The 11,330-nt window shown below is 41.6% G+C and overlaps 1 protein-coding gene across 15 annotated transcripts in view; it reads right to left on the bottom strand.

Annotated features, from left to right (window-relative positions):
• Positions 1 to 11,330, bottom strand: part of NPAS3 (neuronal PAS domain protein 3) — a 625,911-nt gene that overhangs the window by 102,989 nt on the left and 511,592 nt on the right. The window lies entirely within an intron of this gene.

Here is an 11,330-nt window from a genome sequence, read left to right as displayed (position 1 = left end):
ACGTCAGACGTTTGGGTTCCAAAGAACATTCACAAACCGGAACACTCACTTCTGGGTTTGTGGCGTTTGAGAGCCAAAACGTTTGACTTGCAAGGCATTCGGGATCCAAGATACGACTGTACTGAAAGAGAAGCGGACACGAAGCAATGGATTCAAACTACAAGAAAGAAGATTCCACCTAAACATTAGGAAGAACTTCCTGACAGTAAGAGCTGTTCGGCAGTGGAATTTGCTACCAAGGAGTGTGGTGGAGTCTCTTCCTTTGGACAGGCATATGTAAGAATGCTTTGATGGTGTTTCCTGCTTGGCAGGGGGTTGGACTGGATGGCCCTTGTGGTCTCTTCCAACTCTATGATTCTATGATTCTATAATGTTGCTGGACCTGACAATGTCATTAAGAATAGAGTCATAATGCCACTCTTCTAACTTCAAAAGCAGACACTTTTCCTCAAATCCTCCATAATATATGAAGACTCCTGCTGCATCAGACCACGGTCCCATCTAGTCCAGCATCCTGTTCTCATAGTGGCCAAACTTGGGCCTATGGAAAGCCAGCAAGCAGGACCAGAAGGCAACATAGCAAGCAACTGTTTATCAGCTCAGTTGTTGCCCATCTAATCCAATACTGTATTTGTAGTGGCTCTCAGAAACAAGTCTTTCCTATTGCCTGTTGCCCAATTCTTCTAAACGGGGAGGCTAGGGATTGAACCTCTGCCGCCTGGCTTTGGCCTTAAGAGGACTTATTGGTAGCTTTCATCCTTTAAATGTGTGTTAGTAGCATCTATTCAGAAGCAAATTAAACATTCACCCCATCAGTTACTAAACCCTAATAATTAGGGGGAAATCCATGATGAAATACAACAGCAAATTTGGAAGAGTGCTGTACAGCAGAAATGAGGTCTTGAAGTCCCGAGGAGATAAAATAGATTGTGCCATTTCAGAGTGCAGCTGTGGTTCATATTTTCTGGATGCTCATTGTCTAAGTTGAAACAAGCAAACCAGAAAGACAGCTGAACCAGAAACTTCCTCCCTAGCGCTGTTTCTTCCCTCAAATTTGGGTGAAACACACTCTGGAATTCTAAAGTGGTCCTATCTGCTCTACCACTTAATCTCAGTCTTCTGCATCCACAGACCAGGACTCTGAGAGTACCCGGCCAACAACAAATAACTGTTTCTCTTTCCCTAGCTCTGTGGTGGGGTGTATGGAATGTTTGGGGTCTTGTCGTCTGGGCAGCGCAGGACCTCCCTACTCACTGCCCAGGCTTGCGCCCCAGGGAGGCCACTTCAGTGCTGCTAACAGCGTATTTGACTTCACCTCCGGAGGCACACTCCATTGTCTCTCAAGACAGACAGACGGCAACAACAAAAAGCTCTGTGACTGAACACACACTATATTTTTTAAAGCACATTTGAGGCACAGTTTTTCCTCCTCAAAGAATTCTGGGCACTGTCGTTTTTTTTAATAAGAGTTGCTGGAAATTGTTGTTCTGTGAGTGGTAGCAGTGCCCATAATTATTTGATGGAATTGCGGTTTTAATGACTGTACTTTAAAATAGTCTTTTCTCTCTGGTAGCAATCAATGAGATGCACATTGGGACGCTCATAAACTTATATTATTTATGCTTATTTAAACATTTAAACATACTTTTTATTTTATTTTTAAATGAAATTTGTGAAAATAAAAGGAACCAATAAAAAGTACAACTAAAAATAGACGATTGAGGTACTTTAATGCTGTGTCACTATTCCTTCATTGAGCTCACAGTGGCATGTATGGGTTACCCCATTTTATCCTCATAATAAGCCTTCAAAGTTGGCTAGGCCCTGGCAGTGAGTAGCCCACAGTCTGCTGCGTTCTGCACTAACTGAAGCTTCAGAATTTTCATTTTCAAAGCTGCTCCCCATCCCACATATATGTGGATATATACGGCATCCTAGGTTCCTTTAGAAGGGTGGGATATAATTTGAAATAATAATAACAATACATTAATCCAGATTCAGTATAGAAGCCAACCCTTTTCTGTGAGTACAGTGGTACCTTGGTTCTCGAACGGTTTAGTTGTCGAACAAATCAGCTCCCAAATGCCACAAACTGAGAAGTGTTCCCGTTTGCGAATGTTTTTCGGAAGCCAAATGTCTGATGCGGCTTCCACTTGAGTGCAGGAAGCTCCTGCAGCCAATCGGAAGCTGCGCCTTGGTTTTCGAACGGTTTTGGGAGTTGAACGGATTAAGTTCGAGAACCAAGGTACCACGGTACTGGATGGGGTGTGTACTGAAGCACTGAGGTGAAGAAAGGGGCGGATGTTAGGCCCTCACCTCACCTCATGTGCCAGTTGCATCCCTTCCAGGAGAAATCAGTCCCGACTCTGCTCTTGTTGCTTCAAACATGCTGCAACACATGTGGAATACTGCAAAACATCTGGGGCTCTACCTCTGAAGTGCTTGGCAATTTCAATTAGTTCATAAAGCACTGTTTTTACAGAATCAGAGTTGGGAGGGTCATCTTCTAGTCCAACCCCCTGCAATGCCGGAATGTTTTGCCCAACATGGGGATCAAAGCCACAACTCTGAGATTAAGAGTCTCATGCTCTATTGACTGAGCTATGTCACCTGGGTTGATATGGCACAAGACATCTTGATTATATCATTCCATTAATCCTTCAGTAGCACTGGCTACCAATTTGCTCCCATGCTCAGTTTAAAGGCCTTAATCTTTAAAGGTCCCCATGGTCTGGAGTCAAGAGACCTAGTAGGGCTGCCTCCTTCCATGAGTCCACCTGGCACACAAAAAATGAGGTCCTGTTTCTTGTCTGTCCCTGTCCATCCCCCACATTGTGAAATTTGGGCAGGGATGCAGGGATAGGAATGCCCTCCCCAGGATGGTCTCTACCCTTTTCTCTGTTAGCCCGATGTTTTGTTGTTGTTGTTCCCAAAAATTTTCTTTTGCTTGCTTTACATTTTCCATTGGACTGTAAGATATTGTGAATGTTACTAAAAAAACATTGTATTATAAACCAACTTCATGCCCTTGATAAAATGGTGGGATATAAATGTTTTAATAAATATATAAAAGGAGGGTGGTGGAAACATGTAGTTTAAAACCATTTATGGTGATATAGAAGCAGCAGTTTGAAGTCTGAATGGGCACAGTGGGTATTGTTTTGATTTGTTGCCAATCACTATGCAAATGTAATATAAATACAACTGTGCACTAAGGCCATGCGGGCAAGTGGGCTTCACAGTTGACAGAGTTAATAACCCAGAGCAAGCACACACCAAATTGACTGTTGCAATATTTTATGGAAAGAATTTTGACTGAAACACAATAGCGAGACACTGTCAGATAATTTAGTGAAGTGCTGAACTGCGTTTCCGCACAAAGAGAGAGTGACTTTTTAATATTCACTAATTCCCAAACAAATAATAATGATCAAGAAATATTAAAATAAGCATTTTATTAGTTTCATTTCATTTCTTAATTACTCAAATTCAGTTTACCAAATTATTGCAGTGTGAAATGCTTAGAGGCAATGCTTACCATTAACAGGATTATTTACATGTAATCCCTCCCTCCCAAGGGGTATGAATGAACCGATCATTTGTGAATCCTGATTTAGGCTCTGAAACAATACCAGATGAATGAAATGTAGTTGTTGATGGAAGAGTAATATAATAGGAAGCTATGATTTAGCAGTAAAATTAAACAGACTCCAGTACTTTATATGTGAACTTTTTAAAAAAGCATGTAGATGAACCTAAATGGAACTGCTTGCAAAATTGTTCATTTTATAAGAATATTTGCAGTTGAAATATGCTTAAAATAAAAAGTTTTGGTTCCAAGCACAACCCCAAATTTACTCACAGTGAAGGCCATTTTTACTTTTTCAATTGGCTTGATTGAGATGAATAACGTGATTTTATCCATCATCCTTCCTTCTGGATTTTAACCAGTTTTTTTAATCCATCATGCTTTCTTCTGAGTTTTAACCAGTTTTAACGAATAGGAAAGCTAATTGCTAAGCTAAAAGCAAAGACCATGAGATGAGGAGTACAGCGCCGTATTAGGGATCTCATGAAACAACAGTCAACAAAACTAATTTTATTTATTTATACAAAATTTATATGCTTCTTATATTCATCCAAACAAGTGGGATGTGGTTTTGCCCTAAATTGCCTTTTCCTTTAATTAGTTTTGTAGGGTGGATGTAATTCTCTACACCTGAGCAAAGAGAATCAGACTGTAGTGGCTTCCTCAACCTCGGTCCTCCAGATGTTTTGAGACTTCAATTCCCATCATCCCTGACCACTGGTTCTGCTAGCTAGGGATCATGGGAGTTGTAGGCCAGAAACATCTGGAGGGCTGAGGTTGAGGAAGTCTGCTGTAGTATGTAAGCAAGTGGGATAAGAGAAGGACAAGGCAATTGGGGGGGGGTGAAATGAGCTTCTGTATGGCATTTGTTTTTGTTGCTGTTGATGGTGGTGGTCCTTTACTTCTCTAAGCCATTTGCCTTTATCTCTCCTGGCCTATTTTGCTTAAAGATTTGCTATGGCAATCAAAAGCATCACTGTGTGTGACACTAGAAGGGCTGTGTAAAGCCGTAAAAGAAAGTTTAGCCTAATTATGCACCTGCAGTAGTAGAATAAAACAACACTAATACCACCCACAAGTTGATTGCAGATTGTTGTTGTTATTATTATTTATTAAATTTTTATACCGATGTTTCAACCGCAGATCTCAGGGCAGTTAAACGGATAATAAATAGATTAAAAATCAAAACCGTCCATAAACTAGGCTGTTATTAATGACCACAAAGAAATATTATCAATGCAGATCTAACAATGATTTAGAAATTTATTATTATTATTGATTAAATTAGGCTCTTTGTAATGGGAGGGGAACAATTGGAGAAAAAAATACTTCTTAATCCATAGAAATATAGCTATGAAAAAGTGCATGGGTAATCAGTTCCTGTGCAGCATACATCTTGTAGCCTAACCACAAAAAAATCTTACCTCATGCTTTTATTTGTATGTTGCCTTTCCATAGTTAAAATCACGCTGAAGGCAGTTTACAAAATTAAAAATACTGTATAATTACGAACATAACAAAAGTAGTCATGAACAATAAATAAAACAACAAAAATACACAACCAAGTTTCCCCATAAATCATAGTAAGTACTAAAATAAAGATTATTAATACCAATAACAGCAACAGCCTCATCCACCCCCCCCAACAAAACCCTAGCCCAACGGTCTGTCCAGCTCCCTCAGCTTTTGTAGTTGGAGTCAGTCAGCGCCCTGCCCTCCCAGGCCAGCTGGAAAAAGGGCTGTCAAGGCAGGGAGAAGGTCTTCCAGGACTCACAGCCAGTAGAGAACATCATGCGGCAGATTAGGGTATTATTCCAGCATCTCTTAACAGATATATGTATTTTCCTGGAATTATAAATATCTTAATACCATCTTTTTAACTTCTTAGTCACTGCGTACAGAATATTGATTGTTAATACAGAACTGCGATGCTCTGCGGATCAGAAGCCCTTGCGTCAAATCTGAGTGAAAGGGAAATTTCTAAATCACAGCAGGATTAGGGCTGCTGGAGAAGGAAGCGCAGAGATCGCAGGTGGAGGCTGCCAAAGAGAAACTGAAAAGGAACTTGAGCAGTGGGGGTCACATCTAAGTAAGTAGCTTGTAGGGATGGAAGGGTGAAATAGAGGACGGACAGGAGGACGGTGTTACATTTAAGGTGACCATGTGCCCTAATTTAGAGAGGACAGTGCTCTCTGTTTTAAGGTGTTCTCTCTTTGAAGGGCTGGCCAGTCCAAGTCTAGTTTAAAGAACCATAAGAAGGGGCAGCAGAAACTTTGAAGTTACTCATCGACACTTAGCACCTTGACAACTGGCTACACTCTCCACTGCGACGAGATGTGTTGTATGTGTATTGGAATTATCTTTCTGGTTTCTAAAGATTCATCTACACATACACCCGCTCCCTTTTTTGGTGATACATACGTGACTACCCTAGCTGTTTTCAAAGAGTCAAGTTGCAGAGAATGAAAAGCAGAGGCAGGTTCTAAAGGCTGAGACCGGCAGTGCCGTATCATTGTTCCAATGTTTGAATTGTGCGGCTGGGGAGGAAAGTGGAGGCTCTTAATGAAATACACAAGTGCTATTCCTGACTCATCCCAATTTTGGCCAAACCATGCCTTAACAGTTCATCACCTCCCCGTGCCTCCTCCTCCGAGACCAGGGCAGGGACACAAACTAAGCAGAAGAATGAAGCAAGCTGGAGCCAAGCAACTGTAATGGCCTCATGGACAGGCCCCACCCACTTTGCTTTATGGGAGACCGGCCAATTGAGGAGTGGGGGAATGGCAAAAGACTTTCTTAGGGGCATTCAGGTGACTTGGGCCTTGTTTTCGTAAAAAAACAGGAAGTGCTAGAGGCATAACTCTAAGAAATGTTGTAGAGGGATGCACAGATCTGAACTTTCAGTAACACGTTGAAACGCTGTACTGAAGGGAAGGCCTCTTGGGAATTCAGGACTCTGAGGCACAAAGTGAGAAGCTGTAGTGGCAAAGGGTTTGGGTGACAGTCCCGGCATTTTCAGTTGGAGACTATGGTATGCCAGTCCACCTGCAATTTGAACAGTAATCAGTTGCGTCACTTATTTGACTGCTGACACAGGTGTACTGTATTTACAATACCGTGTTCCAGACAACTGTTTCGGTGGCAGATGGCTTGTTTGGTGTACCTGCAGCACTCTCTTTGGCTCAGCTGCTCAGCGGTGCATGGAGTATGGCACTGGAGTTTGGTTGCCATAGCACCTTACCGATCAAGGCAGATATAGCAAGTGTAGCAGTGAATGGCACTGCATTGCCCTCCTGACTTCCCAACACTGCATGCCACTGCCAGTTACTGAGAGGGGGAGGACGAAAGGAAGCAGGGGATTGTGCAGCGCAGCAGAGAAGCCAGTCTGATGCTCTCAATGCTGTGCCCAGGCCAGGCTCCCTGCTGTCCTGCCCCTCTCCCTCTTGGTAACCAGTCGTGACACACAGTGTTGGGAAGTCAGGTGAGCAGCACAGTTCCGCCAGCAAAGATGCCTCAAGCAGGACTTGAATGCACCAGTACTCCTCCCACTTGAGATCTCCAGCAACTGGTATTCAGAGTTATTCAGCAGCCACTGATAGCCTTATTTTCCCATTTTGGCCCAGGTAGCTGAGCTTTCAAACCACCCAGGAACCAAAGCATTAAAATGCATCCACACGAGAAGTTGTTTGGAAATAGGATAGATGTGATGACATACGAAACACTGACAAATGATCTGATGTGCCTGTGTAGTGCTCACAGCTCATATACGATTGCTGTAATCACAGTTTTAAATTAAATTATTAAGCATCAAACTCAGATTAATTGACTTCAGATCTGGGATTTGAATTTGTCAAGCTGAGCAGACATCGCTTGATTTTGTATCACAGTTATCCCAATTATAAATCATCCCCCCCCTTTGCCGGCAAATCACCGCAGCCCACTTTCAGCAGTGCAAACACACTTGTCGTAACTCTCGCCTTGCATTCAAAATGGACATTTGGAAAAGGAAATGTGCTGGCTTATGTTGCGAAGCCACACAGACTAGCAAACACAAACCTATTTGAAGAAACAGGCTTTTCTGCTTTTATTTTTTACACCCTATTTTTCATCCCCCCCCCTTTTTCTTTAAAAATGACTGTGTGAATGATGAGAGAGCAGAGAATAGCACTGAGGGCAGCTGGGCATTTGGAAGGCAACTGCAGTTCTACATACAACCTAACTGCGTCACCATGAACATGGGGTTCCATTCAGAACCCGAGTAATGTAGAGATTTACCCAGAGCCTGCTGCAAACAAGAGCTGTATAGTGGTATCTGGAATATTCCACAATACTTCTGTCTAGCTGGCTGGATGCTAGAGCACTGAAGCATAGATTATTGACATCAGAGATGACTTGTGATGTTTCCTTTTGAGGTCCCATAGGTAGCTGTTTATTTCCAGAAATATATACATTAAGCATTACTTTTAACAGTTGTGCAGGGGAAGGGAGGGGGCATTCTAGCAATAATTTTGTTACAGGTAGGTAGCCGTGTTGGTCTGAGTCAAAGCAAAATAAAAAATTTTTGTTGTTAGAACAGAATTGGTAGTGTGGGATAACTACAGTATGTAACTAGCACCTGGTATTGCCCCCTTTGTTGAAGTCTAAGAGTAATCAACACATTGGTCAGTACTGGTATACATAACAACAGCACAATCTAGTGCATATTTGCTCAGTAGATACCTACTAACTACATTGGCGCTATTCTGCCTTGTAAGTGGCCGAAGCTTGCAGCCTTAATACCACAACTAAATAAGTTGCCCTGCTATTACTCCCAGAAAGAGTTTTATTCATACCTTTAAATCAGGAGTCTTTTTAGAACAACCACAAGAAGGAATGTCAACTTATATTGTGATCTGACAGAGTTTGAAATGTTAATTAATGAACATTTCAATGCTATTTGGCAGTGCTGGGGGGAGAAATACTTTATTAAAATACTTCATTATATGCTTACGACAATAAACTTAATGTAATAGGGTTTAATGTTTTATAAGTGCTAGCTCATAGGCATTTTATTAATTTCTATGGTGTTTTGCAAGCTGCTCTAAGAGGGTTTGATCTGGAAACACAGCCTCTGCATATTTTAAATAACTAAATGTTATGGAGGGATAAAAGGAGAGATGGAGCACCAGTCAGATGCACACATAGGGTCACTGCCCTTTTTGCTCTATCTTTTGCTCTACATTATTTACAAGATGTTGTTGTTGTTGTTGTTTAAAATAATATTCACACTTTATCCATGGATTCCAGAAACAGTTCATAACTTCAGAATAATATTCCTGGACTATGCCTATTTCAAAAGGTGCACATCATGGGATTGTATGACTGAGTGTTTCTCCATGTGGGCACACTGCTTGGGCATGGAAGAACTCTGCCGGGATGTAATAACCCTCTTCCTGAAACCCAATAATACCACTATCCAGATGGTATGTGGGTGACACTGAATATTTACAAAGGCTTGCAGCAAAAGCTGGGACCCAAAATATATGATGCCTTAAATTTATGTGTAATTCAGTCCAATTTATCAGATGCATGAAGTGTTGAGTTACAAGTATGTGAGAGTGTGTGTGTGCATATAGTTGGGAAAAATTGTAAATAGTGAGGCCATCAGAAAATGAGATATGGAAAAACATAGTTTATGAAAATCACGACTAATAGTGAGCATTGACAAAAAACAGGTTTTGGTAACACAGACATCCTGGCATAAGTTAGCCAATGAACATATGCAGTGTGATAAAAAAAAATCATTTGTCCTGATTCAGCCCACAAGTGATAGCATTGAACCTCTTGATGAATCATAATTCAGTATTTTCATGTAGCAGTCTCCCTTTGTTCCAATATGGCATTAAGGCCAGTTACAGAGGGCCGTAGGAGACTGAATTGCTCCCCAACTGGTTTTTATATACTGTACAGTACTACCATTTCTGATGTACAGAAACTGACCTGAACTGTCCTATGGGGCATCATTGGCAGTTATCAAATACAGTGGTACCTCGGTTTATATGAACACAATTGGTTCCGGAAGTCTGTTCATAAACTGAAGCGTTCGTAAACTGAAGCGAACTTTCCCACTGAAAGTAATGGAAAGTGGATTAATCTGTTCCAGACGGTCCGTGGAGTACTTAAACTGAAGCGTTCATAAACTGAAGCGAACTTTCCCATTGAAAGTAATGGAAAGTGGATTAATCCATTCCAGAGGGGTCCGCGGAGTACTCAACCTGAAGCGTACTTAACCCGAAGCATGGGTGTAATTGGTTCCGGAAGTCTGTTCATAAACTGAAGCGTTCATAAACTGAAGCGAACTTTCCCATTGAAAATAATGGAAAGTGAATTAATCCGTTCCAGACGGGTCCGCGGTGTTCGTAAACCGAAAATTCGTAAACCGAGGTTCCACTATATTACAAAGGAAGGTGAACAAGTAAAAGAACCCCTAACACTGTGAATAATATTACTAGTATTCACTTTGTGGAAACAATTGTGCATCTACATAATGGATGTATTGGAACCCACTAGCCACTATACATTCCTGCATGCTTCCAACTTCCACTCGGAAGAGAGTACAAAATCCTACAAAACAGCCTCATATATTCACATTTAACCAGCAAGTCTAAGATTCACAGCTCACAACTAAAGAATATACATCAAGTTGTTATCAAATCCCAGCCAACTAAATAAAAAACAAAGCAGACCGGAACTACAAAATCAGATTGGGATTCAGAAATAATCTTATGTAGGATGCTGTTAAGGTGCTACACCCAATATGCCAGCAAGTTTGGAAAACTCAGCAATGGCTAGAGGATTGGAGAAGATCAGTCTACATCCCAATTCCAAAGAAGGGCAGTGCCAAAGAATGCTCCAACTACCGCACAATTGCGCTCATTTCACACGCTAGCAAGGTTATGCTTAAAATTCTACAAGGCAGGCTTAGGCAGTATGTGGACCGAGAACTCCCAGAAGTGCAAGCTGGATTTCGAAAGGGCAGAGGAACCAGAGACCAAATAGCAAACATGCGCTGGATTATGGAGAAAGCTAGAGAGTTCCAGAAAAACGTCTACTTCTGCTTCATTGACTATGCAAAAGCCTTTGACTGTGTCGACCACAGCAAACTATGGCAAGTTCTTAAAGAAATGGGAGTGCCTGATCACCTCATCTGTCTCCTGAGAAATCTCTATGTGGGACAAGAAGCTACAGTTAGAACTGGATATGGAACAACTGATTGGTTCAAAATTGGGAAAGGAGTACGACAAGGTTGTATATTGTCTCCCTGCTTATTTAACTTATATGCAGAATTCATCATGCGACGGGCTGGACTAGATGAATCCTAAGCCGGAATTAAGATTGCCGGAAGAAATATCAACAACCTCAGATATGCAGATGACACAACCTTGATGGCAGAAAGCGAGGAGGAATTAAAGAACCTTTTAATGAGGGTGAAAGAGGAGAGCGCAAAATATGGTCTGAAGCTCAACATCAAAAAAACCAAGATCATGGCCACTGGTCCCATCACCTCCTGGCAAATAGAAGGGGAAGAAATGGAGGCAGTGAGAGGTTTTACTTTCTTGGGCTCCTTGATCACTGCAGATGGTGACAGCAGTCACGAAATTAAAAGACGCCTGCTTCTTGGGAGAAAAGCAATGGCAAACCTAGACAGCATCTTAAAAAGCAGAGACATCACCTTGCCGACAAAGGTCCGTATAGTTAAAGC

The sequence above is a fragment of the Zootoca vivipara genome, chromosome 1 (assembly GCF_965207765.1).
Source record: "Zootoca vivipara chromosome 1, rZooViv2.hap1.1, whole genome shotgun sequence".
Classification (NCBI taxonomy): Eukaryota; Metazoa; Chordata; class Lepidosauria; order Squamata; family Lacertidae; genus Zootoca; species Zootoca vivipara.
Note: the sequence above shows the minus strand (reverse complement) of the source record. Positions and strands in the feature narration are given on the sequence as shown.